Here is a 26,796-nt window from a genome sequence, read left to right on the forward strand (position 1 = left end):
GTGACGCACCCTAATAGTGGATGTAGGAGATGATTGCGCTGTTACTGAAAATAATCACTATATAAAGACCAACATGGATATTACCGCAATATGGTCAGTGGTAAATACCAGACCTACAAAACATATGTGATTACTGCACAGGTATAGTTGGTGTCTTACCGCTGATGTTCTTTCTGATGGAATCGGTCACTTTTAACGTCTTTTCCATCTGGCCCAGACGGACATGACAACTCCAGCTACGACTCTGCTACAGAGAATACAACAACGACACGTTTCACTTCTCATATTCCAGCTCCATCACCATCTATCCCCAACCTGCGCAAACCCCTCATCCTGCTGATACCCCAATACTGAGCCGTTGCTGCTGTATGTGTCCCTATTACTGCACCTGATACCCCAATGCGGAGCTGCTGCTGCCGTATGTGTCCCTATTACTGCACCTGATACCCCAATACTGAGCCTCTGCTAGTGAATGTGTCCCTATTACTACACCTGATACCCCAATGCTGAGCCTCTGCTGCCGTATGTGTCCCTATTACTGCACATGATACCCCAATGCTGAGCCATTGCTGCCATATGTGTCCCTATTACTACACCTGATACCCCAATACTGAGCCTCTGCTGCCATATGTGTCCCTATTATTGCACCTGATACCCCAATGCTGAGCCGCTGCTGACGTATGTGTCCCTATTACTGCACCTGATACCCCAATGCTGAGCCGCTGCTGCCATATGTGTCCCTATGTACTGCAACTGATACCCCAATACTGAGCCTCTGCTGCTGTATGTGTCCCTATTACTGCACCTGATACCCCAATACTGAGCCGCTACTGCCGTATGTGTCCCTATTACGCACCTGATACTCCAATACTGAGCCGCTGCTGCCATATATGTCCCTATTACTGCACCTGATACCCCAATACTGAGCCTGTGCTGCCGTATGTGTCCCTATTACTGCACCTGATACTCCAATACTGAGCCTCTGCTGCCGTATGTGTCCCTATTACTACACCTGATACCCCAATAATGAGCCTCTGCCATATGTGTCCCTATTACTGCACCTGATACTCCAATACTGAGCCGCTGCTGCCGTATGTGTCCCTATTACTACACTTGATACCCCAATACTGAGCCTCTGCCATATGTGTCCCTATTACTGCACCTGATACCCCAATACTGAGCCACTGCTGCCATATGTGTCCTATTACTGCACCTGCTACCCCAATACTGAGCCGCTGCTGCCGTATGTGTCCCTATTACTGCACTTGATACCCCAATACTGAGCCTCTGCTGCCGTATGTGTCCCTATTACTGCACCTGATACCCCAATACTGAGCCGCTGCTGCCGTATGTGTCCCTATTACTGCACTTGATACCCAAATGCTGAGCCACTGCTGCCGTATGTGTCCCTATTACTGCACCTGATACCCCAATACTGAGCCGCTGCTGCCGTATGTGTCCCTATTACTGCACTTGATACCCCAATACTGAGCCGTTGCTGCATGTGTCCCTATTACTGCACCTGATACAGCAGCAGTGGCTCAACATTGGGGTATGTGTCCCTATTACTGCACCTGATACCCCCTATACACACACAGCTCTGCTCCACACCCCCTATACACACACGGCTCTGCTCCGTACATGCTGTACACACGAGCCTCTGCTACGTACATGCTGTACACACACGCCTCTGCTCCTTAAACCCCGTGCACATGCTGCTCTGCTCCGTACACGCTGTACACATGCGGCTCTGCTCCGTACACGCTGTACACATGCAGCTCCGCGCCGTACACCTTATACACACACGGCTCCGCTCCGCACACCCCGCACACACACGGCTCTGCTCCGTACACCTCGTACACACATGGCTCCGCTCCGTACACCCCGTACACACGCGGCTCTGCTCCGTACACGCTGTACACATGCGGCTCCGCTCCGTACACCTCGTACACACGCAGCTCCGCTCCGTACACCTCGTACACACGTGGCTCCGCTCCGTACACCTCGTACACACACGGCTCCACTCCGTACACCCCGCACACACACGGCCCTTTTCCGTACACCCCGACCCGTACACACTTGGCTCCGCTCCGTAGACAAACGGCTCCGCTCAACCCCATACACAAGCGGCTCCGCTCCTCTGTACACCTCATACATGCATATCTCTGCTCCATATACCTTCTACACACACGGCTCCGCTCTGTACACCTCATACACACACAGCTCTGCTACATCCACCCTCCTGACCCCACACAGAAACTTACTTCACCTCATCCAGCACAGCAGAGCCCTGCAGCTGCTGAAGCCCCTGATCATGTGACCCCCTGACTCCGCCACTCCCGTGACCTCATCACAGGTCCTGTGTGCACAGAATAGCCCAGGACGACTTTGCTGGCTGTGAGGTGGGGGGCGCACTGCTGGCACCGGGGCCCCCCCACCGCCTTCTCAGGGGCCCATAGCGGCTGGGCGGCAGAGTAGGGAGATCAATTCTCCCTGCTCTGCCGCAGAATGTAACTGTATGGGCGCGCTGTGCACGCCAATACAGTTACAGTAGCGTAGCTCGGTGGGCCCCTTCAGAGCTCGGGGCCCGGGGCGACCGCCCCCTCTGCTCCCCCCCGGTAGCTACACTACTGCCGCCACGTCACCTACCAGGGTCTACTATGGATGCTGTGCCATATGTTTTGGTTTCTGATGAGGCCTTTCAATTAACACGTCACGAGGCCCTATCCCCGCAGAGGCCTGGACTACCGTCGCAGACTTTTTAACTTGCGCCTATCCCGCGCAAGGCGACTGGTTGAGTGTGCCTTTGGCATTCTTTGTGCCAAATGGCATGTCCTGCAGTCAGCCATTCAGCTTAGTGAATCCAATGTAAATGAGGTGATTAAAGCGTGTGATCCTTCATAACGTTACAAGAATATATGACTGCACCTCATCCGAAGGTGATGAAGTTGTGTTGGCAAATATTGTGAGGCCTATTACACATGTGATACCTCTCCGTCGTCAGCCCTCTGGATTAAAAGTGCAGGATGATTTTACTAATTATTTTGTTACACCAGAGGGAGCTACTCCATGGCAACACAATGCTATTTCTATGTTGTAACTTTGAATTATGTAGTGTACGTAAACTCATTTTTGAGTTTCAAGTGTGTGGGTGTTTTTTCCCTTATAATGTTGCAAATGTATAAATGCAAATATTAACCATTTATGCAGAACATTACACATTAGTCAGTTTGGGCAAACTGTTTTTACTCAAAAACTGTACTTAGTCAAAAGACATTGAGGAAGCTGCACATTAATTTAATGACTCGCTTATGGGATGTGTTACATTTGGTGTGTTTTAATCAAGTTCAAATTTTGATGTTTGTCTTGTTTTTCTCTTGCGATTTTTGGAGCCTTCCGCGTTGGCAAATTGATCTGGAAGAGTTTGGGTGTGTGCACGCACATGCTACGGATTCTGCTGCGGATCTGCAGCGGTTTTGGCCCTGCAGATCCGCAGCAGTTTCTGCTGCGTTGTACAGTACCATTAAAATCAATGAAAAACAAAAATGCAGTGCACATGCTGCGGATTTTTCCGCACGGATTTGCTGCAGTTTCAAATCCGCAGCATGTCAATTCTTTGTGCGGAATCCGCAGCGGTTTTACACCTGCTCCATTGTACAGGTGTCAAACCGCAGGGCAAAGCCGCAGGTCTTTTGGCCTGCAGATTTTGCCAAATCCGCGCGGAAAAATCCGCAGCACAATCTGCAACGTGTGCACTTACCCTTAAATTGTACATTCGGCCTGACAGTATTGTTTAATTTTTTTCCGTTTTTTTCCTTCACAGGCAAGAAGACTATATGGATTGTAGGCCATTCATATATACATTGGGCAAAGAAGAGGGCCCTAGGACAACCTTATTCTGATAATCTTGGTTTCGGGCGCGATGCCATGCATATTTGTTGGTATGGGCGCAGGGGCATTAGGTGCGCTTCACTTTGACACGTTGGTTGCTTTGTCTCACCGATTTCCTCAACCCGACTTAGTTACCAGCCATATGCACAATAATTATCTCGGAAAAATACGCACGCATGAATTGCTTTTTCAGGTCCGCCAAGATTTGTTATTGGCGCATACTACAGTATGTTTTCTGAAATTGCGATAATTTTTTCAGAGATCGTCCCACACTTGTTATGGTCTTGACATAATTTACAATTTTTGGAGGGCATTCGTAAACGGTTTAATAAGTCTTTGGAGCGCTTTATGCTCAAGGTATGTGGTTTTTCACATCGACACATTGATTTGGAGAGTTTCTTACCAGGGCTTTATCGCTGGGATGGTGTGCATTTAGACGACATTGGTTTAGATATTTTCAATATGATTTTGCAGTCGAGAAATGCCTGAGGGGTTTGCGGGTGGTGGTCACCCCCTGACCGGTGTGTCCATGTGGGGAAAGTTTTCATTCTAAAATGGTCCTGAGTTCATTGGTTCTTATATGGACTTTGATAACTTTGGTTATTTTAGTATTAATTTTATATTTATTCATTTAAAAAAGGAACCCTATTAAAGCCTCTTGGCCATTTCATGCCAGCTAAGGTGTCTAGTGCTTAGTTTTTTATCGTCTAAAAAAAATTAGATGTGATTCTAAATTCTGCATGTTTAAAATATGGTGTGATGCATGCACTTACGGTCTCAGATCCAGAATGGGAGCCAGAAAAGATAGCCTGTCATAGTATATGTACTTTCTTTTCGTCGGTGCTGCATCCCCACTCCTGGCACGCTGCTGTCGTTCATGCCGGTACTGGTCCCTCACGCTGCGCCAGCATCTCATGACATCATTGACTGCAAACAAACATACACATATATATTTAACCCCTTAACGACCGCCGATACGCCTTTTAACGGCGGTAGTTAAGGCTACTTAAACCACAGCGCCATTAATTCACGGCGCTGTGGAGAAAGTGAATAGCACCCCCCAGCGTCGGATTTTCTCTGGGGTCTCGGCTGCTGGCGGTAGCCGAGGCCCCAGAGAACATGAATTGGGGGATCCCCGATTCCCCCCAGTACCTCCCGGTGGTCCTGGGTCCCTCCTGCCTCCTCTGGTGGGCGCCGCCATCTTGGATCTGGAAGAAAATGGCGGGCGCATGCGCAGTGCGCCCGCCGCGAATCTGCAGGCTGGCAGATTCCCTTCATTCATTTTGATCACTATGATAAACTATCATAGTGATCAAAATAAAAAAGAAAATAGTAAATACCCCCCCCCCCCGTTTATCACCCCCTTATTTAGGCAAACATAATGAAATAAAGAAAATATTTTTATTTTTCCATTAGGGTTAGGGTTAGAATTAGGGTTGGAATTAGGGTTAGGGTTGGAATTAGGGTTTGGGCTAGGGTTGGGGTTAGAATTGGGGTTAGAATTAGGATTAGGGATCAGGTTAGGGTTGGGATTAGGGTTGGAGCAAGAATTGAGGGGTTTCCACTATTTACTAACTTTCTCCTGTTACCCTTGGGAAAATAAAAAAATTGAGGGCTAAAAAAATCACTTTTGTGGAAAAAAAAAGATTTTTTATTTTCACGGCTCTGCTTTATAAACTTCTGTGATGCACGTGGGGGTTCAAAGTGCTCACCACATATCTAGCTTAACTCCTTGGGAGGTCTAGATTCCAACATGGGGTCACTTGTGGGGGGTTTCTACTGTTTTGGCACATCAGGGGCTCTGCAAATGCAACATGACGCCCGCAGAACATTCCATCAAAGTCTGCATTCCAAAATGGCGCTCCTTCCCTCCCGAGCTCTCCCATGCGCCCAGTGGTTCCCCTCCACATATGGGGTATCGGTGTACTCGGGACAAATTGCACAACAACTTTTGTGGTCCAATTTCTCCTGTTACCCTTAGGAAAATAAAAAAAAATTGCGGGCTAAAATCATTTTTGAGGAAAAAAATGATTTTTTTATTTTCACGATTCTGCGTCTATAAATTTCTGTGAAGCACTTGGGGGTTCAAAGTGCTCACCACATATCTAGATAAGCTTCTTTGTGGTCTAATTTCCAAAATGTGGTCACTTGTTGGGGGTTTTCACTGTTTCTGTTTAGGCACATGAGGGGCTCTCTGAACGCAACATGGCATCCAATCTCAATTCCAGCCAGTTCTGCATTGAAAAAGTCAAATGGCGCTCCTTCTCTTGCGAGCTCTGCCGTGCGCCCAAAAAGTGGTTTACCCCTCAGCGTATCGGCGTATTCAGGAGAAATTGCACAACAAATTTTTTGGTTCATTTTCTCTAACACTTGTGAAAATAAAAAATATTGGTTCTGAAGTAAATCTTTTGCAAAAAAATGTTAAATGTTAATTTTTTCCTTCCACATTGCTTTAGTTCCTGTGATGTACGTAAAGGGTTAATAAACTTCTTGAATGTGGTTTTGAGCACCTTGAGGGGTCTAGTTTTTAGAATGGTGTCACTTTTGGGCATTTTCTGTCATGTACACCCCCTCAAAATGACTTTAAATATGATGTGGTCCCTAAAAAAAATGGTTTTGTAAATTTTGTTGTAAAAATTAGAAATAGCTGGGCAACTTTTAACCCTTACAACTTCCTAATGAAAAAAAAAAATTGTTTCCAAAATTGTGCTGATGTAACGTAGACATAAGGGAAATGTTATTTATTAAGAAATTTGTGTTACATATCTCTCTGATTTAAGGGCATAAAAATTTAGTTTGAAAATTGCAAAATTTTCACCATATTTCCATTTCTTTCATAAATAAACACAAGTCATATCGAAGAAATATTACCACTAACATGAAGTACAATATGTCACGAAAAAACATTCTCCGAATCAGTGGGATCCGTTAAAGCGTTCCAGAGTTATAACCTCATAAAATGACAGTGGTCAGAATTGTAAAAATTGGCCTGGTCATTAAGTGCAAAATGGCTTTGTCACTAAGGGGTTAATGATTAAAATCTGCTTTGGTAATCTAAAAAGTACTTTGGACTATAATATGGCATGATAATAAGTTTTAACCCAGTAATGTGCCAAATTTTGGTACAATCAAAGCAGATATAATTAGGTAGTGTTCCGATGTTAACAGGTGTTACATAGCTCAATAATTGTACTTACTAATTTGCTCTTGGGCCTCACAAGGCCTGTCCTCAAATTCAGCAAACATCTGCCGATATATCCTCCTCCATGCTGCCTCCTTTCTTGTACGGTCGTCATAATGGGCGTCCCTCTGATCCCATAGTTCTGGCCTCTCTTGGACCAGAACTATGAGCATTTCCACGTTTATGTATGTGGACATGATGGTGGACTCCGTGTTTTTTTGTAGTGCTTGTAAAGCTAATTAGCATGCCCTAGCTTCCCGATAATGGCTCCTTCAATTTCCTGTCACCTGAAGAACTCTTGCAAGTCACACGCATGGTCCGTGTGTAATCTGTTTTTTTCTCACCCCCATAGACATGTATTGGCGAGTCTTGGCCGTAATATGATGCAAATCGCAGCATGCTGTGATTTCCTCCGCACGTATAATACGGGCGAAAAAAAAAAACGCAAAATGGGAGCTGCCCCATAGATTAACACTGGTCCGAGTGCTATGCGATTTTTTTTTTTTTTATTGCATAGCACTAGTCCGTATTTCTCTCTAGTGCGACTCCGGCTGTACGCAGATACTCCATATGTTGAGAAAAACTGTTTGGGCACATGTCAAGGATCAGAAAGGAAAGTGTTTGGAACGCAGATGTTGATTGAATGGTCTGCAGGTGTCATGTCGCATCTGGAGAACCCATGGTGTGCCGAAATAGTGGAAACCACCCACAAGTAACCCAAATTTGGAAACTAGACCCCTCAAGGAATTTAGACGTGTGGTGAGCACCTTGAACCCACAGGTGCTTCACAGAATTTTAGAACGTTGACCTGTGAAAATTAAAAAGAATATTTTCTTTATCGTTTCATTGGGGGACACAGGTAACCATGGGGGTGTATGCTGCTGTCGCTAGGAGGCTGACACTATGCAAATAAAGTAAAACTGGCTCCTCCTCCATAGCAGACACCCACTGACAGGCAGGAAGTACCCCAGTTTAAGCTTAGTGTCTGTAGGAGGCGGACCTGGATCTAACCCCACATCCGCAGTGTTTTTTCTTTCACAGGGTTCTGTTTGAATTTATTAATCCTTTTCGCTTTGTTTTTCTGATACAGCTCGTCGGGTAACAGGGTGCAGATTTCTCACCCTGTTTTCCCACATTTAAGCGACCGAGAGAGCAGTGTGGTATCACCCACATCGCCCACTCTCGGACCCGCTGGCAGGACTCTGTCCCCTGTCCCCCTTTGGGGTGTTTCAGGGTGACTCTCGGTGGCCAGTCCTTGCCTTATCCCCTCCTCACCCCTCTCCTTGGAGAGGGCTGAGAGGAAGACGGTGGTCACCAGTGGTGGCCTTCTCTATTCTGGTAAGGGGTTGACACCGTCTTCTGCACCATCCGGAGATGGTGCGGGAAGGAAGATCTTCATTCCCAGGACCCTCTCACTTCCGAAGGCTCCTGATGCGATCCTCATCTATCAGCCGGATTCAAGCAGGTGGTAAGCCAGCGGGCCCCTTCTTTCCCCCATGCAGCAGCTCCCCTGTTTACCGATGTATAGGTCCCCGCTGTGGATAGGCCACTTTCCTCCTGGCTCCACCTCAGTTCAATTTTCGCGTCTTTCTCATTGCGCATGGCCCCAGCATTTTACAGGCTTTCTTCTTCCCTTCGGCCATTTTACATCAGGAGCACGCCCTCCCCGGTATGTCTCCTATCAGCCGCCCTCATCGACCAGACACGCCCCACGCTTTACGCCCCCCGCTTGGCGCCCCCTCCGGCGTGCCATATTATCTTGCCTTTTCCACCGCCGGGCACGCCTCCCTATCTGCGCGTCATCCCTGGCGCCGGCAATTGGGCCATTTGCAGGTCGCATCACGCCTCATCTGCTTGTCTGCCTATCAGGCCGCAGCTTTCATCCTTCGCGCTCTTTCCTGCCCGGATCACGCCCACCGCTCCGCAGCGGGACGCTGTACCTGTCTATCCCTGGCTCCCCCGGTCCGGTCACTACTGGCGCCCCCCCACCGTGTCAGCCATTAGGAGGGACACTTTTCCTTTTTTTTCGCCGGCCGGCACATTAGCCTGAGACGGTGCGGCTTATCTGGTTCCTTCTGCTAATTGAGCCCCCGACTTTGGCCTTCTCTCCCGGTCTCCACGTAGCCACGCCCTCTTACCGGCCTCAGGCCAGTCAGTGACCCTCGGCCAATCAGTGCACGCCCTGCGCATTACCAGGCCAATCGGCGTGTGCCTTAGGCTTAGCCACGTCCCCTTCCGATGGCCATGTTTATTTGACTAATCAGTGAGTGTGCCTCTCTAGCCCTGTCTCCCTGTCACCCAAGACATGACCCCAGTATAACGTCTCAATGCCTGCAAGTTTGTGATCATGCACTATCTGTAGATTTGTGCACTGTCTGTCACCATCTGCCGCAGGACCCAGAGGGCACAGCAGGCGGTGTGTCTCTGTCTGTAACAGCGGACGAAGATTAAAAAAAGAGAAATTAATCCAGCTCACCGCACTGCCTTGCTGGTAGGATCCAGATCCTGCGCACGGATTTGACTAGGCAGTCAATCAATAATAGGAAAGAAAAAAGAAGTTCCAGCGCCAGGAATGGAAAATTAAAAATCCATTTTATTGTGCCATTGCATATTAAAATTCCAGCAGGTACAGCATATCTGTCGGATGACTACAGAACAACGCGTTTCTACGCCTCAGGTCTTAATCATGTTCTGACATTAAATGCAACCAACTTCCTTTTGTTGGATTCTCCCACCTGAAAAAATCAGAAGCACATGTGTGGACTGCTCCAAAGCAGCTCCTGCTATGATAATTGTGGGAGTACCAAACAAAGTAGGAAAAAAAAAAAAAAAAAAAAAACAGTCAGTGTAGACAACACAACATAAATGACATACATATTTTAAAAGGGAGATATATATACTCCTGATGTAAGGTAACAAAGATGAATATAAAGAATAATTCCATTGACATATTCCAAAATACATATCACATATTCAAATCCTATACATAATATTCTATAATTATACCACAATGGGGAAAGAGAGAAAAAAAAATATATATATATATTTAAAAAAAAAAAAAAAAAAAAAGAAGAAAAAAACACCTATTTTTTTTTTTTTTTTTTCCCTCTCTCTCCCCATTGTGGTATAATTATAGAATATTATGTATAGGATTTGAATATGTGATATGTATTTTGGAATATGTCACTGGAATTATTCTTTATATTCATCTTTGTTACCTTACATCAGGAGTATATATATCTCCCTTTTAAAATATGTATGTCGTTTATGTTGTGTTGTCTACACTGACTGTTTTTTTTTCCTACTTTGTTTGGTACTCCCACAATTATCATAGCAGGAGCTGCTTTGGAGCAGTCCACACATGTGCTTCTGATTTTTTCAGGTGGGAGAATCCAACAAAAGGAAGTTGGTTGCATTTAATGTCAGAACATGATTAAGACCTGAGGCGTCGAAACGCGTTGTTCTGTAGTCATCCGACAGATATGCTGTACCTGCTGGAATTTTAATATGCAATGGCACAATAAAATGGATTTTTAATTTTCCATTCCTGGCGCTGGAACTTCTTTTTTCTTTCCTATTATTGAGCGGACGAAGATTCGTGCATCCCCAGCAGGCTCAAAGGCACCCATCTCTATCCGGCACCGGATCTGGGAGACACTGCAGCCTGAGCAGCGACAGCGCCATGTCTGGTTTCAGGTAGGACCAGCACAGGCTGGTTGTTTTTTCTACCTCATAGGGGCTTATCTATCCCAGGCAGTAGTCTTCATCTCTCCTTTTGGCCACCATCAGTATAAAAGCAGTGGCCCTCTGACCAGTCTGCGTTATTTATGCCCGTACTGCAGTTCTTCCACCGTGTCTGCCCTACAATAGTCCCCTAATGCCTGGGACAAGAGCACTCCCCTCCTTGCAGAGTGGGCTGCTGCCATGTCTCAGTCGATATCCGACCTGACAGAAGTTTCATAGTCCACAACCCAGGTCCTGGAGCGTCTATTGCATTGGTCTACTGCCACCAGTGCTCCGAACACCTTTTATGGTGATTCGCATGCACCTGTCCGCGATGGTCACAAGGACATATCTGGTACGGAATAAGGGAAGCGAGACCAGGTCCCTCGGCGTCTGCCTGGGAGGACGGCCCTCCTCTCCCTCCGGAGTGGTCTGTTGCCATGTCCCAGCCGGTCTCCAGCAGGTCGGATGTAGCTTCTCAGTCACAGTCTGATTCAGATGCGGATCAGACTTCTGGGACCCTGGACATGGTTGATAGCTTTATTTTGGCTATTGTTCAAACCTGCGATATAAAAGAGCAGCATGCGACTGCTCAGGATGACTCCGTTTCATTCAGACTGGTGAAACGTCCCTCCAGCATTTTTCCCAAAGAATTTGAGGCTACCGCATCTAGACACTGGGAACATCCCGGCAAACTCTTCCCGGGAAGAAAATGTCTGGACACTCTATACCCTTTTAGTTCAGACCTTGTCAGCATATGGTCCGATTCCCCTAAGGTGGATCCGCCTTTTTTCACGCTTAGCCTCTCAAACAGTTCTGTCCAGTCCTGATGTGGCATCTCTCAAGGACGCTAAGGACAGACAGATTGTGGCTTTAACTGTGGCTTTAACAGCCTTAGAGGCGTCATAATAATAATAATAATAATAATAATAATAATAAATTTTATCTCTATAGCGCCGACATATTCCGCAGAACTTTACATTTCAGAGGGGACTTGAACAGACAATAGACATTACAGCATAACAATAATCACATAGATCATAACAGATATCAAGAGGAATGAGGGCCCTGCTCGCAAGCTTACAATCAATGTGTAAAAAAGGGAGACACGAAAGGTGGGTGGTAACAATTGCCCTGATTGTATGGACCAGCCATAATGTTAAGTGTGTAACAGTACAGACACAGAGGGCTAATGGATGTATAAAGCATGTGGGAACATGATGTGGGGAATCTGTGTATGGTAAAAACTTTTGGCTGTGCCACACAGGGACAGATTAGGTTAGTGTGTTGAGGTGGTAGGCCAGTCTGAATAAATGAGTTTTCAGGGCACGCTTAAAATTGTGGGGATTGGGGACTAATTGTATTGACCTGGGAAGTGCATTCCAAAGAATTGGTGCAGCACATGTATAGTCTTGGAGACGGGAGTGGGAGGTTCTGATTATTGTGGATGCTAACCTCAGGTCATCATAAGTTGAGGATCCAAGAAAAGCACTTCTGAGCATCCGCGCTGCTTTAGTGATAAGAATTCTTCAGAAATCCATATAAATCTTTCAAGTTCTTTATTATATGTACTACAGAAACTACGCGTTTCAAGGTGACAAACCGCACCTCTTCTTCAGGTTACAGTACAGAGTTGTGATCGGTCTATACAAATGACAGCCTTATATGCTGTGTGGGCGTAACCCCCCGTTATGAGAGAAGGGCGTCAACCTGCACATGCTGCACATAAAGATATTTGGAAAAGACAAGCAAAGTGACATAAATATGTAGAAAAACATATATTCGGGATCGTGATAGTATTGTGTATCCTATTCAGACAATCAATGCAATAATATGGACTTTTATAATTAAATAAAAAGAAATATATTGACCTGGGAAGTGCATTCCAAAGAATTGGCGCAGCACATGTATAGTCTTGGAGATGGGAGTGGGAGGTTCTGATTATTGTGGATGCTAACCTCAGGTCATCAGCAGAACTGAGGGCACGGGTAGGGTGGTATACTGAAACAAGGGAGGAGATGTAGGTTGGTGCTGAGCCATGAAGAGCTTTGTGGGTGAGGGTAATAAGTTTGTACTGGATTCTGGAGTGGATGGGTAGCCAGTGTAATGACTGGCACAAGGTAGAGGCATCGGTGTAATGATTGGTGAGGAATCCTGTCTGCAGCATTCAAGACAGATTGGAGGGGGGAGAGTTTGGTAAGAGGGAGACCGATTAGAAGAGTTACAATAGTCGAGACGAGAATGAATAAGAGAAACAGTAAGAGTTTTTGCGGAGTCAAAAGTAAGAAAAGGTCGAATTCTAGAAATGTTTTTGAGGTGCAGATAACAAGAGCGAGCCAGTGATCGTATGTGGGGGACAAAGGAAAGCTCGGAGTCAAATATGACCCCAAGACAACGGGCAAGTTGCTGGGGAGTAATAATGGAATCACACACGGAAATGGCAATGTCGGGTGTAGGTACATTAGTAGCGGGAGGAACCACAAGGAGTTCAGTCTTTGACAGGTTCAGTTTCAGATATAGTGAGGACATGATGTTAGACACAGCATTTAGACAATCGCTGGTGTTTTCTAGAAAGGCAGGCGTGATGTCAGAAGAAGCGTATAATTGGGTGTCATCAGCATAGAGATGGTACTGGAAACCAAATCTACTGATTGTTTGACCAATAGGGGCAGTGTACAAAGAGAAGAGGAGGGGGCCTAGGACTGATCCTTGAGGAACCCCAACAGTAAGGGGAAGATGAGAGGATGAGGAGCCAGCAAAAGATACAGTAAAGGAGCGGTCAGAGAGATAGGAGGAGAACCAGGAGAGAACGGTGTCCTTGAGGCCAATGGAATGGAGCATAGTGAGGAGGAGCTGATGATCCACAATGTCGAATGCTGCAGAGAGATCCAAGAGAATTAGCATGGGTAATGACCATTTGATTTAGCTGTTAGTAGATCATTAGAGACTTTAGTGAGGGCAGTTTCAGTAGAGTGTAAAGAGCGGAAACCGGATTGGAGAGTGTCGAGAAGAGAGTTATCAAAGAGATAGCGGATAAGACTGGAGTGGACCAGGCGTTCCAGGAATTTAGAGATGAAGGGAAGATTAGAGACAGGTCTATAGTTAGCGGCACAGTTTTGGTTGATGGATGTTTTTTTAAGTAGTGGATGTTGATGGCATGCTTAAATGAGGAGGGAAAGATACCAGAAGAGAGAGAGGTTAAATATTTTAGTTAGTTGAGGGGTGACAGCAGGGGAAAGGGACTGGAGTAGATGTGACGGAAATGGATCACTGGTGCAAGTGGTTGGGCGAGAAGATGAAAGGAGCCTGCTTATTTCTTCTTCTGGCTGGTTCAAAATCAGAGAGTGAGCTAGATGCAGTAGGGGAGGGAGGACAGTGCATGGTATGAGGTGAGTGGGAGATAATTTCCTGTCGGATCTAGTAAATTTTTTCTTTGAAGTAATTGGCCAGCTCGTCAGCTCAAAGCTCCGTGCTTGGGGCCTATACTCTTGGGTTGAGTAGAGAATGAAAAGTGTCAAAGAGACATTTAGGGTTATTGGACAGTGAGGTGATGAGGGTGTTGAAATAGGTTTGTTTGGAGAGGTGAAGGGCAGTGTTGTATGTTCGAAGCATAAACTTATAATGGATGAAATCTTCGGGTAGGTTGGATTTTCTCCAGAGACGTTCGGCGCACCTGGAGCACCGCTGCAGGAAACGTGTTTGCAGGGTGTGCCAGGGTTGTTGCCATCTGTGGTGTGGTGTTCTATGTATAGGAGGTGCAAATTCATGCACTTCTCCCTGACCTAATTTAGCCTCCACTTGAGTGCTGAAAGCTATATCGGCCTGAAACAAGATCTGTTTTTTTTCTCATAGACTTGTATTAGCAATGGATTCTGATTGATGGCCGCACGTTTCATCCGTCGTTCGCTGGATCCGTTGGAAATTCTTTGTCCGTTGGCTGGAGACAACGAACACAGGAACGTTTTTTTCTCAGTCAAAAAGTCGGACAGCGACGGATCCGACGCTGTCCGTCGTTTGCTAGAATGGAAACCTATGGGCGCCGGATCCGTCGCTGTCTGACAAATGATGAAATCCGTCGCCATATTCCGTTTTTAAACTGCGCATGTGCCGACATTGCCTGTGTGGTGTGTGTGTGCAGGCTGCGTGTGTGTGCGTGTCTGGCGGGGGTCTGTGGGTCTGTGCGAGGGTATGCGGGTCTGTGTGGGGGCCTGCGTGTGTGTGTGTGTGTGTGTGTGTGTGTGTGTGTGTGTGTGTGTGTGTGCGCGCGCGTGTGCAGGCATTGACACATTAGCCAATGATGGGACAGTAATAGTCCCATCATCCGGCTAATGTGTTGAATGTAAGAAAAAAAAACAACACATACACACATATAGTTCATACTTAGCATATACTGCTAAACCCCGAAGCCATCGATCACTTGAAAAAAAATTAAAATAATAAACAAACACTATACTCCCTGGGTCCGACGTAAGCCAATTAATACGATTGTCCCACGACAATCTCCCGTGGAGAGCTGTCACATCAGCTGATGCGACCGCTCTCCAGAGGCTCCGGTGATACAATGTGGAGGATTATCGCAGTCATCGTATCACTCTGCCGCCAACAGGTCGCTGGCGTTCACCTGTCACTTTGCGGCACTACAGTGTGAGAATTTTCTCACGCTGTAGTGCCGTAAAGCAAGAGGCTTATCTCCGGTCAGTGTGTCATTGGAGGTCTATAGAGAGGTCACATCTGCTGATGTGACAGCTCTATAGGGGAGATCGTCGTGGGACAATCGTTATTAATGGGATTACGTCGGACAGGGAGTATATTGTTGGCTTGTTTTGTTTTTTTTTTGCAGGTGATCGAGGACTTCGAATGGATATGCGTGTAATAAAAATTATGAAATGTTTCATGTTTTATTTCTTTAAAATACTTTTATTCTTGTGTGGGTTTTTTAACCCTTTATTATTTAGATTAATAATGGATATGGGTCTTATTGTCGCCTCTTCATTATTAACCGGGCTTAATGTCACCTTACAATAGCAAGGCTGTCAGTTCACCTCAGGTCAGCCGGGGCCTCTGCGCAGCCTCAGTGACGTCAGCGGTAGTCAGTGAGGCTGCGCGGAGTCCCCAGCTGACCTGAGATGAACTGACAGCGTGGGATAAAGTTCAGAAACTTTCCCAGGCTAATTAGTTCATCTCCGGTCAGCCGGGGCACCTGCGCAGACATGATTTCATTCATTCTGCAGTGGTTTACAGTGAGCTGGTAGCATTAACACCGGTCCTCGGTGTAAACTAGTTCACCCCTTGTGATGGATTGCAGTGGGGGACCTGACTGAACGGCGGAGAGGCATGGATATTGTTTTTTTATTTTTTTTTACAGGAGAACAAGGGATTCAGTTGGATTAGCAGAATAATAAATTTGGTCAAAAATTTTGTGTAATTATTTCATTAAAATAATTTTTAATTCATGTCTGTGTATTTTTTTAACCCTTTACAACTATAGGATTAATAATGCATAGGTATCTTATTGACATTCTTGCCCCGGGTGCCAGAAAGACTAGATACACCTCTGAAGCCGGGACTTACTGCTCAGGAGAGGATAGAGGCTTCTTTAGACTGGCCTATCGCTTCACTTCACTTGTGTAACTATTCCCCTTTTGCCCATGCAAAATTTTCAGCAAAATCAGAACCCTTGTAGCATTTGTTCACACAGCTTCCATGCACTTAATAGCTCTGTGTCTGTACTGTACAGATACTGTCCGGTGACCGATACATGCAGCGTTATGTGAACACCCTATTTAGTATATTACGGCTGGACCGTACAATACAAGCACTTTTTACCATATACCTTCCGTGTCTCCCCTATTTCCTCATGGACTGTAAGTGTATGAGCAGAGCTCTCATTCCTCTTGGTATCTATTGAATTATGTGTCAATCTGTTATGTCTTTTATTGTCTGCAGCAATCCCTTGTGAAATGTAATGGGCTGTGAACTAAGTTGGCGATATAAAAATAAAAAACTATCGTGTGCGTGTATATATAGTATATGTCATGATGCTGAGGTCAATTTCTTATTTGTCCAGTTTCTTATACAGCAAATTGTTCTTTTTTTTTAATATATTTAACAAAAATAATAAAATCACAATGATAAAATAGAACCCCCTGATGTGAACCCTCTTAAACGTAGTGTAGAGGTTTGCACTCACTCAGATTCTTGAAGTAGGTACAGGAAACGGTATTGCAGCAATGTCCCAGCAAGTTTATTGAAAGTTCATAAACCGCTCCAGACGGGAAACCAAAACCACAGCCTTTTTCAGCACAAAGTGAAACCATAAAGACGACCACACTGACCGAGACACTCAGCGTCCATTTTATCTGCCAAACCACGCCCCTGGGGTTGGGATATGTGAGTGGTCATTCCCACCCATCTCTTATGACTGCTCGTAAAACCCGGCCTTGGATTGGCCTAAACTCTCTCAGCACTATATGTGCTGGAGCATGCCTCCGAGCTCACATCGCCTCAGCTAATAGCTGCGATGACACTAGTGATGGGTAAAATGCGATTTTTTGGTGAGCCGGCTCTTTTGGCTCCGAAAACGGCTCTTCATTTCCTATTACCTTTGGCTTTAAATTTGAAGCCAAATTCTGGTATGTGTTAACCCATGATTGTATACCTTTTAGTAAAAATCTACACATGTGCCAATTTATGACATAAAACAGAATAGTTTCCAGAATAACCAGATTTTATATTTGCTGTAAAAACTTTAACAAACACAAAATGAACATGCAAAATAGCAACAAGATCCTAATTATCAGTGCCACATTTTAAAGCTACCTTCACACTTCGCAAGTTCGCTGTGGGCTGTCTGCTGCAAACAGTCTGCAGCAAAACTGCAGTGTCACATGTCGCCTCTGCATCCAGGCGGATTTAGATAAGGAATTTGTGCCGTTGTGGGTCGGGCGGTGACAGCACGGAGCTGTGCGATCGGTCCCCGGAGGCCAATCACGGAGTTCTGTGCGCATGTCATGCGTGCGCACAGAACTGCCTGTCGCATCTCCGGCCCCGCCCCCTGAGGCAGGGGCAGAAGAGAAAATGCAGCGCTGGAGCCGGGAAAGGTAAGAATTGAGCCTACCCCTTTAAACCTGATAATTTCCAAAATAACAGCGTGTGTGTTAACTTAAAAACAATCACAAGAGGGCAAGGAATGCTTGTCACAGATTGGAGGGGGGCGGGGCTGTGAGTCAGTGCTATGTGCGGCAGCAGGAGGAGCATGCATTCTTTCTCAGTCTCCTGGATAAGATCAGAGTGACTACTGCCGGGAGGGGCGGAGCAAGAGGGGACTGACTGTGGAACGTGAACTGGCAAAGAGCCGTTTAAATTTCAATTGGCTCCCTGCCAGGAGCCGGCTCATATGATTCACTATAAAGAGCCGGCTCTTAGAGCCGGCTCCTTCGGGAGCTACCCATCACTAGATGACACACATCTCCCCTCCAGGACTCATCCGGCAGCCATCTTACAGTAGCTACAAAAATTATGAAACTGGCACAAACAATGAGCATCAAAGTGGGCACCGAAGGATGTTATTGAAAAGGTTAAATGACGTTGGGCAACCGATATCACACCACCATTACACAGTCTGGCCCAAACAGGTTCTGGTTATCAAAACTGGCATCAAAGAGGGCAAATAGCCATTTCTCCTCCCAGATTTAAATAAATAACTTGTGTTTTTAAGGGATAAGGCTACTTTCACACTTGCGTTTTTTTTGCACTGCGCTGCATGCGCAGTGCAAACGCGCATAAAAAACGCATCATGCATTTTTATGCGTTTTCTTGCGCATGGTTTTTACAAAAAACGCATGCGTTTTTAAACGCTGACGTGCGCATGACCAGCGCTCCCAAAGACTTTAATGTGTTTTTGGGTGAATTCCGTGCGCATGCGTTTTTTTGAGACAGCGCGGACACACAAAAAATGCAACAGGTTGCATTTTGTGCGCCCGGACGCACACTACAAAAAAACATGTGCATACATGACAATGCGCACCCATGTTAAATATAGGGAAAAAACGCATGTGCATTTTTGCGCTAAAACGCAGCGCAAAAAAACGCAAGTGTGAAACCAGCCTAAATGACTTTGGGGCACTGATCTCACATGACCATTACATACATAATCAGGGTCAGACTGGGTGCCTAGGGCCCACCAGGGGAATTGACTCTAGGGGCCCACCCTATGGCTACCATAAACGGTTTTATTACGTGTTAATTTTTTTGCCTCTCCCACTAAAACGTGTGCCTTTTAACAAGCTGTAGAGTGTGCAAAAGAGAACGCTCTCAGCCTCCTATATATCGTACAGACTGCAGTCTCAGACTCAGGGCCGGCATCAGCACCCGGGCAAGTGCCGGGGCCCTGGTGAGACGGGGGGCCCAGTCCCTACAGAGCCAGCAGGCAGTGCTGACATCAAACGCTCCACTGCCAGCACCTCGGCCTCTCAGGCTGAGACTTGTTCACGTGCTCCTCCGGCGTGACGTCATCAGAAGGCGCGGCCCGCGCTGTAAACATTGGAGTCAGTGATGCGGTCTCTGAGCTACGTGCAGCGCGCAATGCTATAGTTCAGTGGGTCGCTCTTCCCCCATGCCTTGTGTCTCGGGGATGAGGATAACGACTCGGTAATTCGGGGGCTGTTCAGTAGACTGTGGGGTAACGGATACGAGCGCTTGTCACTGTCTTGCTTTCTCTCTGCAGCTGAATGAGTTGGTCCTGGGAGACTCCAGCGGGAGGCTGCACGTGTACAAGAATGAGCAGAGCAAGCCCTGGCTGAGCCCACTGTCTGCGCTGAATCATGGCACTGTGCACTGAGCAGCCCCGGGAAAAGCATTGTCAGGTGGTTGTCTCTAACATAAGTGACCCCAAATAATTGGCTGGAATGCATTGACAGCATCTGTCTGCACTGTGCATAGGCAGAAAGCTGTCAAGCAGCCATGGGGCTCATTATCATCTTCAGGATGCAGTCTGGCCGTATTACTCAGGTTATCATTGTCTCCCATCCCTCTGACCAGCTGTATTACTCAGGTGATCATCGCCTCTCATCCCTCTGACCGGCCGTATTACTAAGGTGATCATTGCCTCTCGTGCCTCTGACCGGCCGTATTACTAAGGTAATCATCGTGTCCCATCCCTCTGACTAGCCGTATTACTAAGGTGATCATTGCCTCTCATCCCTCTGACCGGCCGTATTACTAAGGTGATCATTGCCTCTCATCCCTCTGACCGGCCGTATTACTAAGGTGATCATTGCCTCTCGTGCCTCTGACCGGCCGTATTACTAAGGTGATCATTGCCTCTCATCCCTCTGACCGGCCGTATTACTAAGGTAATCATCGTGTCCCATCCCTCTGACTAGCCGTATTACTAAGGTGATCATCGCCTCTCATCCCTCTGACTAGCCGTATTACTAAGGTGATCAACGCGTCCCATCCCTCTGACTAGCCGTATTACTAAGGCCGGTTTCACATTAGCGCATTTTCAGCGCGCGCACGGCCGGGGGTAGCTCCGCCCCCGATCCGGCTCTCTGCCGGCGTGCCCGCCCCTTCCTTGTAGCGCCGCCTCCTAGCGGACAGCGGCGCCTGCGATCGGCGCACTCTATCTTTAGCATAGGGTGCGCCGATCGTGCGCAGGCCGTGCGCTAGTTGCGCATCAAAATCAAACTTTTCGGATTTTGGCGCGCACGGCGCACCGTCAAAAGTGCGCAGCGCAGGTCAAAGCGCAACTAGCGCACGGCCTGCGCACGATCGGCGCACCCTATGCTAAAGATAGAGTGCGCCGATCGCAGGCGCCGCTGTCCGCTAGGAGGCGGCGCTACAAGGAAGGGGCGGGCACGCCGGGCAGAGAGCCGGATCGGGGCGGAGCTACCCCCGGCCGTGCGCGCGCTGAAAATGCGCTAATGTGAAACCGGCCTAAGGTGATCATCGCGTCCCATCCCTCTGACTAGCCGTATTACTAAGGTAATCATTGCCTCCCATCCCTCTGATATTTCTCTGCTGTGTCTGTGCATCATGAATCGTGGTATGTGTTAAAGGGGGAGCCCACTGAGACTCTTTTGCCCGGGGCCCTCAAAAACCTGGAGCCGGCCCTGCTCAGCCTCCTATTTATCGTACAGACCGCACTCTCGGCCTCCTATATATCGTACAGACCGCACTCTCAGCCTCGTATATATCGTACAGACTGTACTTGTTAGGCGTCGGGTTCCTGTCGCTGCACAGCAGGAATCCCGAGCCTTGCCTTCGGTGGTCTCACATTCCTCTCCGGCCGCAGAGGAGGCTGCTCAGCAGACATGTCAATTCTTTCTGCGGATTCCGCTGCGGTTTGCCACCTATTCCATTGTCCAGGTGTCAAACTGCAGGGGAAAACCGCTGGTCAATCCGCAGATAAACCGCCCCCTATAAGACATACAGAGTGTTGGCCTCCTATTAGGCCCCCTATAAGACATACAGAGTGTCGGCCTCCTATTAGGCCCCCTATAAGACATACAGAGTGTCGGTCTCCTATTAGGCCCCCTATAAGACATACAGAGTGTCGGTCTCTTAGATACTGTACAGACCGCACTCTCTGCCTATGTACGGCATACAGGAGGATGATAGTGCGGTCTGTACAGTCGGTATACAGGCCTCATATGACATATTAGGCCATATAAGAGTGTGGTGTGTGTGTATCTTACAGTGCCTTGCGAAAGTATTCGGCCCCCTGGAACTTTTCAACCTTTTCCCACATATCATGCTTCAAACATAAAGATACCAAATGTAAATTTTTGGTGAAGAATCAACAAAAAGTGGAACGCAATTGTGAAGTTGAGTGAAATTTATTGGTTATTTTACATTTTTGTGGAAATTCAAAAACTGAAAAGTGGAGCGTGCAATATTATTCGGCCCCTTTAACTTAATACTTTGTTGCGCCACCTTTTGCTGCGATAACAGCTGCAAGTTGCTTGGGGTATGTCTCTATCAGTTTTGTACATCGACTGAAATTCTTGCCCATTCTTCATTGGCAAACAGCTCGAGCTCAGTGAGGTTTGATGGAGATCGTTTGTGAACAGCAGTTTTCAGCTCTTTCCACAGATTCTCGATTGGATTCAGGTCTGGACTTTGACTTGGCCATTCTAACACCTGGATACGTTTATTTATGAACCATTCCATTGTGGATTTTGCTTTATGTCTGGGATCATTGTCTTTTTGGAAGACAAATCTCTGTCCCAGTCTCAGGTCTTTTGCAGACTCCAACAGGTTTTCTTCAAGAATGGTCCTGTATTTGGCTCCATCCATCTTCCCATCAATTTTAACCATCTTCCCTGTCCCTGCTGAAGAAAAGCAGCCCCAAACCATGATGCTGCCATCACCATGTTTGACAGTGGGGATGGTGTGTTCAGGGTGATGAGCTGTGTTGCCTTTACGCCAAACATATCGTTTGGCATTGTTGCCAAAAAGTTTGATTTTGGATTCATCTGACCAGAGCACCTTCTTCCACATGTTTGGTGTGTCTCCCAGGTGGCTTATTGTAAACTTTAAACAACACTTTTTATGGATATCTTTGAGAAATGGCTTTCTTCTTGCCACTCTTCCATAAAGGCCAGATTTGTGCAGTGTACGACTGGTTGTCCTATGGACAGACTGTCCCACCTCAGCTGTAGTTCTCTGCAGTTCATCCAGAGTGATCATGGGTCTCTTGGCTGCATCTCTGATCAGTCTTCTCCTTGTTTGAGATGAAAGTTTAGAGGGAAGGCCGGGTCTTGGTAGATTTGCAGTGGTATGATACTCTTTCCATTTCAATATGATCGCTTGCACAGTGCTCCTTGGGATGTTTAAAGTTTTGGAAATCATTTTTTATCCAAAACCGGCTTTAAACTTCTCCACAACAGTATCACGGTCCTGCCTGCTGTGTTCCTTGGTCTTCATGATGCTCTCTGTGCTTCAAACAAAACCCCGAGACTATCACAGAGCAGGTGCATTTATACGAAGACTTGATTACACACAGGTGGATTATATTTATCATCATTAATCATTTAGAACAACATTGGATCATTCAGAGATCCACAATGAACTTCTGGAGTGAGTTTGTTGCACTGAAAATAAAGGGGCCGAATAATATTGCACGCCCCACTTTTCAGTATTTTAATTTCCATAAAAATTTAAAATAACCAATAAATTTCGTTCAACTTCACAATTGTGTTCCACTTGTTGTTGATTCTTCACCAAAAATTTACATTTGGTATCTTTATGTTTGAAGCATGATATATGGGAAAAGGTTAAAAAGTTCCAGGGGGCCGAATACTTTTGCAAGGCACTGTATATGTTAGGCGTCGGGTTCCTGGAGCTGCACAGCAGGAATCCCGAGCGTTGCCTTCGGAGGTCTCCCATTCCTCTCCAGCCGCGGTGGAGCCTGCTCAAAGACTCATTGATCCAGGCGCTCTGTCCACACCAGTATTGTGGGCTTGGTTGCTGCTGCCACCTCTGGTCCAGCTATAGCAACGCATGCTGGTCAGCAGCGAATGATTCCAGGGACTAAGTCCTCCTTTCGGTCCACTGAGCATGCCCGTGGGACGATCTCCCATTGGAGATCGGAGGTCGCATGTTCAGGTCCTTCTCCAGCTCGGATTGGACCATCAGGAAGGCCCCGGAAGGACGCTGCTATAAAAGGTTTGCATGGCCGCCCCGCCATGCGCTATGATAGACTTTGATGCTATACTGTTTAGTGGTGTGAGTGATGACGGATGTATGAGACAGGTGACTGACTCATTAAGACTCCCTCCCTTTGATACGCATGAGTTAGGGTCCTAGAGTCAGAGTTAGCATCTAGCACTAGCACTGCTTAGCGCCGCAGTGTAGTCAGCTCTCCGTCCTGTAGCGCCTTGGGGTGCCGGGCTGTACAGGCCTCACATACCGCTGATACCGCAGTGTCTACCAGAGCGGCGCCTTGCGCAGCCACGTGCGCTTACCAGTACTGTTCTTATGCTGGTTAGTGGTGTCCACCATGGTAGACATTGTACCCGCTCTGAGCGGTAGTTTACGTAGTCGTGATCTGTGACGTTTAACAGCTCACGCTTATACGCCGGCTAGTGCGGACTCCGTGAAGTAACTGAGTCTGTCCTTGCACACACCGGGTCAGTGGTTACCCGCCGGTGTCCGGCTACCTCGTTATATATCATTCGTCATTGTCTAGCTGCAGTTTATCACTTCTGCATGGTGGACCCCGGGCTGCGAACGCACCATCTTTATTATTTGGTGGGTTCCGCCAGCCCTTAACATTATCATAGCGCCAGGGTCTGGCTAGCAATGACGGTCGATCAGCGTCTGCAGAGATATGTCCAGCAGCTGGAGGGCAGGTGGTCAGCTCTCGAGCGGTCAGCCTCAGCTGCGGATGTCACTTCAGTTGCTGTTTAGGCAGCTGCAGAAGCTGTCTCCCACACCTCCAAGTCCATTCCTGTCCCAACGTTATCCTGTCCCCCGCTGCCCGATAAGTTCTCGGGTGACAGCGCCTCCTGCAGGGGTTTCGTGAGCCAGTGCTATAGTCAGCTTGAGCTGCTGACTACGCGATTCCCCTCAGAACGGGCTAAGGTGGGATTCATTATCTCCCTCCTGTCGGGCAGGGCTCTGGAATGGGCCACTCCACTGTGGGAGCATGGTGACCCCATGGTACAGAGTGCCTCCCAGTTCCTGGTCTCTCTGAAACAGGTCTTTCTGGGGCCACGGGTCACATATGATACCGCGCTTCTGTTGTTGGCACTGGTACAGGGTTCCTCCTCGGTCAGCCATTATGCCGTCCGGTTCCGGACACTGGCTTCTGAACTGGAATGGCTTGACAAGGTGCTTATACCAGTGTTCTGGAGGGGTTTGGCGGAGCACGTCAAGGACGCTTTGGCCACCAGGGAGGTTCCCGTTAATCTGGAGGAGCTTATCACCATCTCCACCCGCATAGATCTCCGTTTCACGGAGCACGGGTTGGAGCGCTCCCAGTCCAGATCGAGGGTTAGGTTGGCTCCCACCTTCTCAAAACCTCTGGAACCCTCCGATCAGAGGATCGAGCCTCCTGAGGCCATGGAAGTGTCTCGCACAGGCTCCAAGTCCCGCTCGGTGCGCACCCCCATACTCTGTTTCCAGTGTCGACAGCCTGGTTACCTGGCCAACTTGTGCCCACAGCGGTCGGGAAACGCCCGTGTCTAGTGGTAATCGGAGGAGGCCTACTAGACACTGAAACTTTCTCCTCCAAGCTGTCCTTTAAGGGGACGATAGAGAGCGGTGCTTCCACCTTGGTGGTCGAGGTCTGCGTGGACACCGTGGCTGAGGGCAATTTTATGTCTTCAGCCTTGTCTTCGACCGCTTGCGAGCGAACTCCCTCTACGCCAAGTTGGAGAAGTGCCAGTTTGAGCAGGAGTCCTTGCCTTTCCTGGGCTATATCATCTCGGCTCAGGGTTTGGCTATGGATCCTGCCAAATTGCAGGCGGTAATGGACTGGCAAGAACCCCACTCCCTTAAGGCGGTACAGTGTTTTTGGGGTTCATTAATTACTATCGCCAGTTCATTCCCTACTTCCCACCTTGGTGGCTCCCTTGCTCGCCCTCACCAAAAAAGGGAGCCAATCCTAAGGTATGGTCGGAACAGGTCTCCGAGGCCTTCTAATTCGTCAAGACCCATTTTGCTGGCGCTCCTGTCCTCCACCGTCCCGATGTGGATAAACCCTTTATCCTAGAGGTAGATGCCTTGTCCGACGGTGCCGGAGCGGTCCTTTTTCAGAAGGACGCTCAAGATCGGAAGCATCCCTGCTTCTTCTTCTCTAAAACCTTTTTACCGGTGGAGAGGAACTATTCTATCGGGGACAGGGAGCTGCTGGCAATAAAGTTGGCCTTTTCTGAGTGGAGACACCTCCTGGAGGGACCTCGGTTCCCCTTCCGGATGTACACCGACCATAAAAACCTGGTAAACCTGCAAACGGCTCAGTGGCTGAACTCTCGCCAGGCCAGATGGTCTCTATTCTTCTCCCGCTTCCATTTCACCCTGCATTATCTGTCCGGTGAGAGGAACGTCCGGGCCGATGTCCTCTCTCGCTCCGTGGTGTCAGCGGAGGAGTCTGAGCCTCGGCTAATCGTCCCATCCGAGAGCCTGAGGACCGTGGCTCCGGTTGCTCTTGAGTCGGTGCCTCCGGGCAAGACCTTTGTCCCTCCCCGGCTGCAACCAGAGGTTCTCTCTTGAGCTCACGCGTCCAGGGTGGGCTGTCACTTCGTGATGAAGCGGACCACCGAACTCCTGGCAAGAGCATATTGGTGGCCGCATATGGCTCGGGACGTGGGAGATTACATTCGGGCATGCGTCTCCTGCGCCCAGAACAGGTCTTCTCCCCTGCCAGTGGCGGACAGACCTTGGGAGATGGTCGGCATGGACTTTGTGGTCGGTCTGCCCAAGTCCAGCGGCAGCACGGTCATCTGGGTGGTCACCGATCATTTTTCTAAAATGGTGCACCTGGTGACACTTTCGTGGCTACCTTCTGCACGGGGTCTAGCTGCGTTGTTCATAAAACACGTATTTCGCCTGCATGGTATGCCAGACAAGATAGTCAGTGACTGGGGCCTCCAGTTCGTGTCTCGGTTTTGGAGGGAACTTTGCAGTCTGCTCAGTATTGAGTTAAATCTGTCTTCGGCCTATCACCCCGAGACGAACGGGTTGGTTGAGAGAGCTAACCAAACCCTGGTCACATACCTGTGACATTTTGTCTCGGCCAGGCAGGATGACTGGACATCCTTACTACCATGGGCAGAGTTTGCCTTGAACAACGCTGTGGCCGATTCCACCGGTCACACTCCGTTCCTCCTTAACTACGGCCAGCATCCGCGTGTCCCTGTCCCGATGCCCGTGTCGTCCACTGATTCCAGTGTGGCAGACTGGGCAGTGGAGGCTAGTAACATTTGGGACTGCACTCAGTATGCCACCTGGGCCTCTAAGGAGTGAATGAGGGCGTCCGCCGACACGCATCGGCG

This window comes from Dendrobates tinctorius, unplaced genomic scaffold (genome assembly GCF_039654945.1).
Source record: "Dendrobates tinctorius isolate UK_male_01 unplaced genomic scaffold, ASM3965494v1 ptg000073l, whole genome shotgun sequence".
In the NCBI taxonomy this organism is placed as follows: domain Eukaryota; kingdom Metazoa; phylum Chordata; class Amphibia; order Anura; family Dendrobatidae; genus Dendrobates; species Dendrobates tinctorius.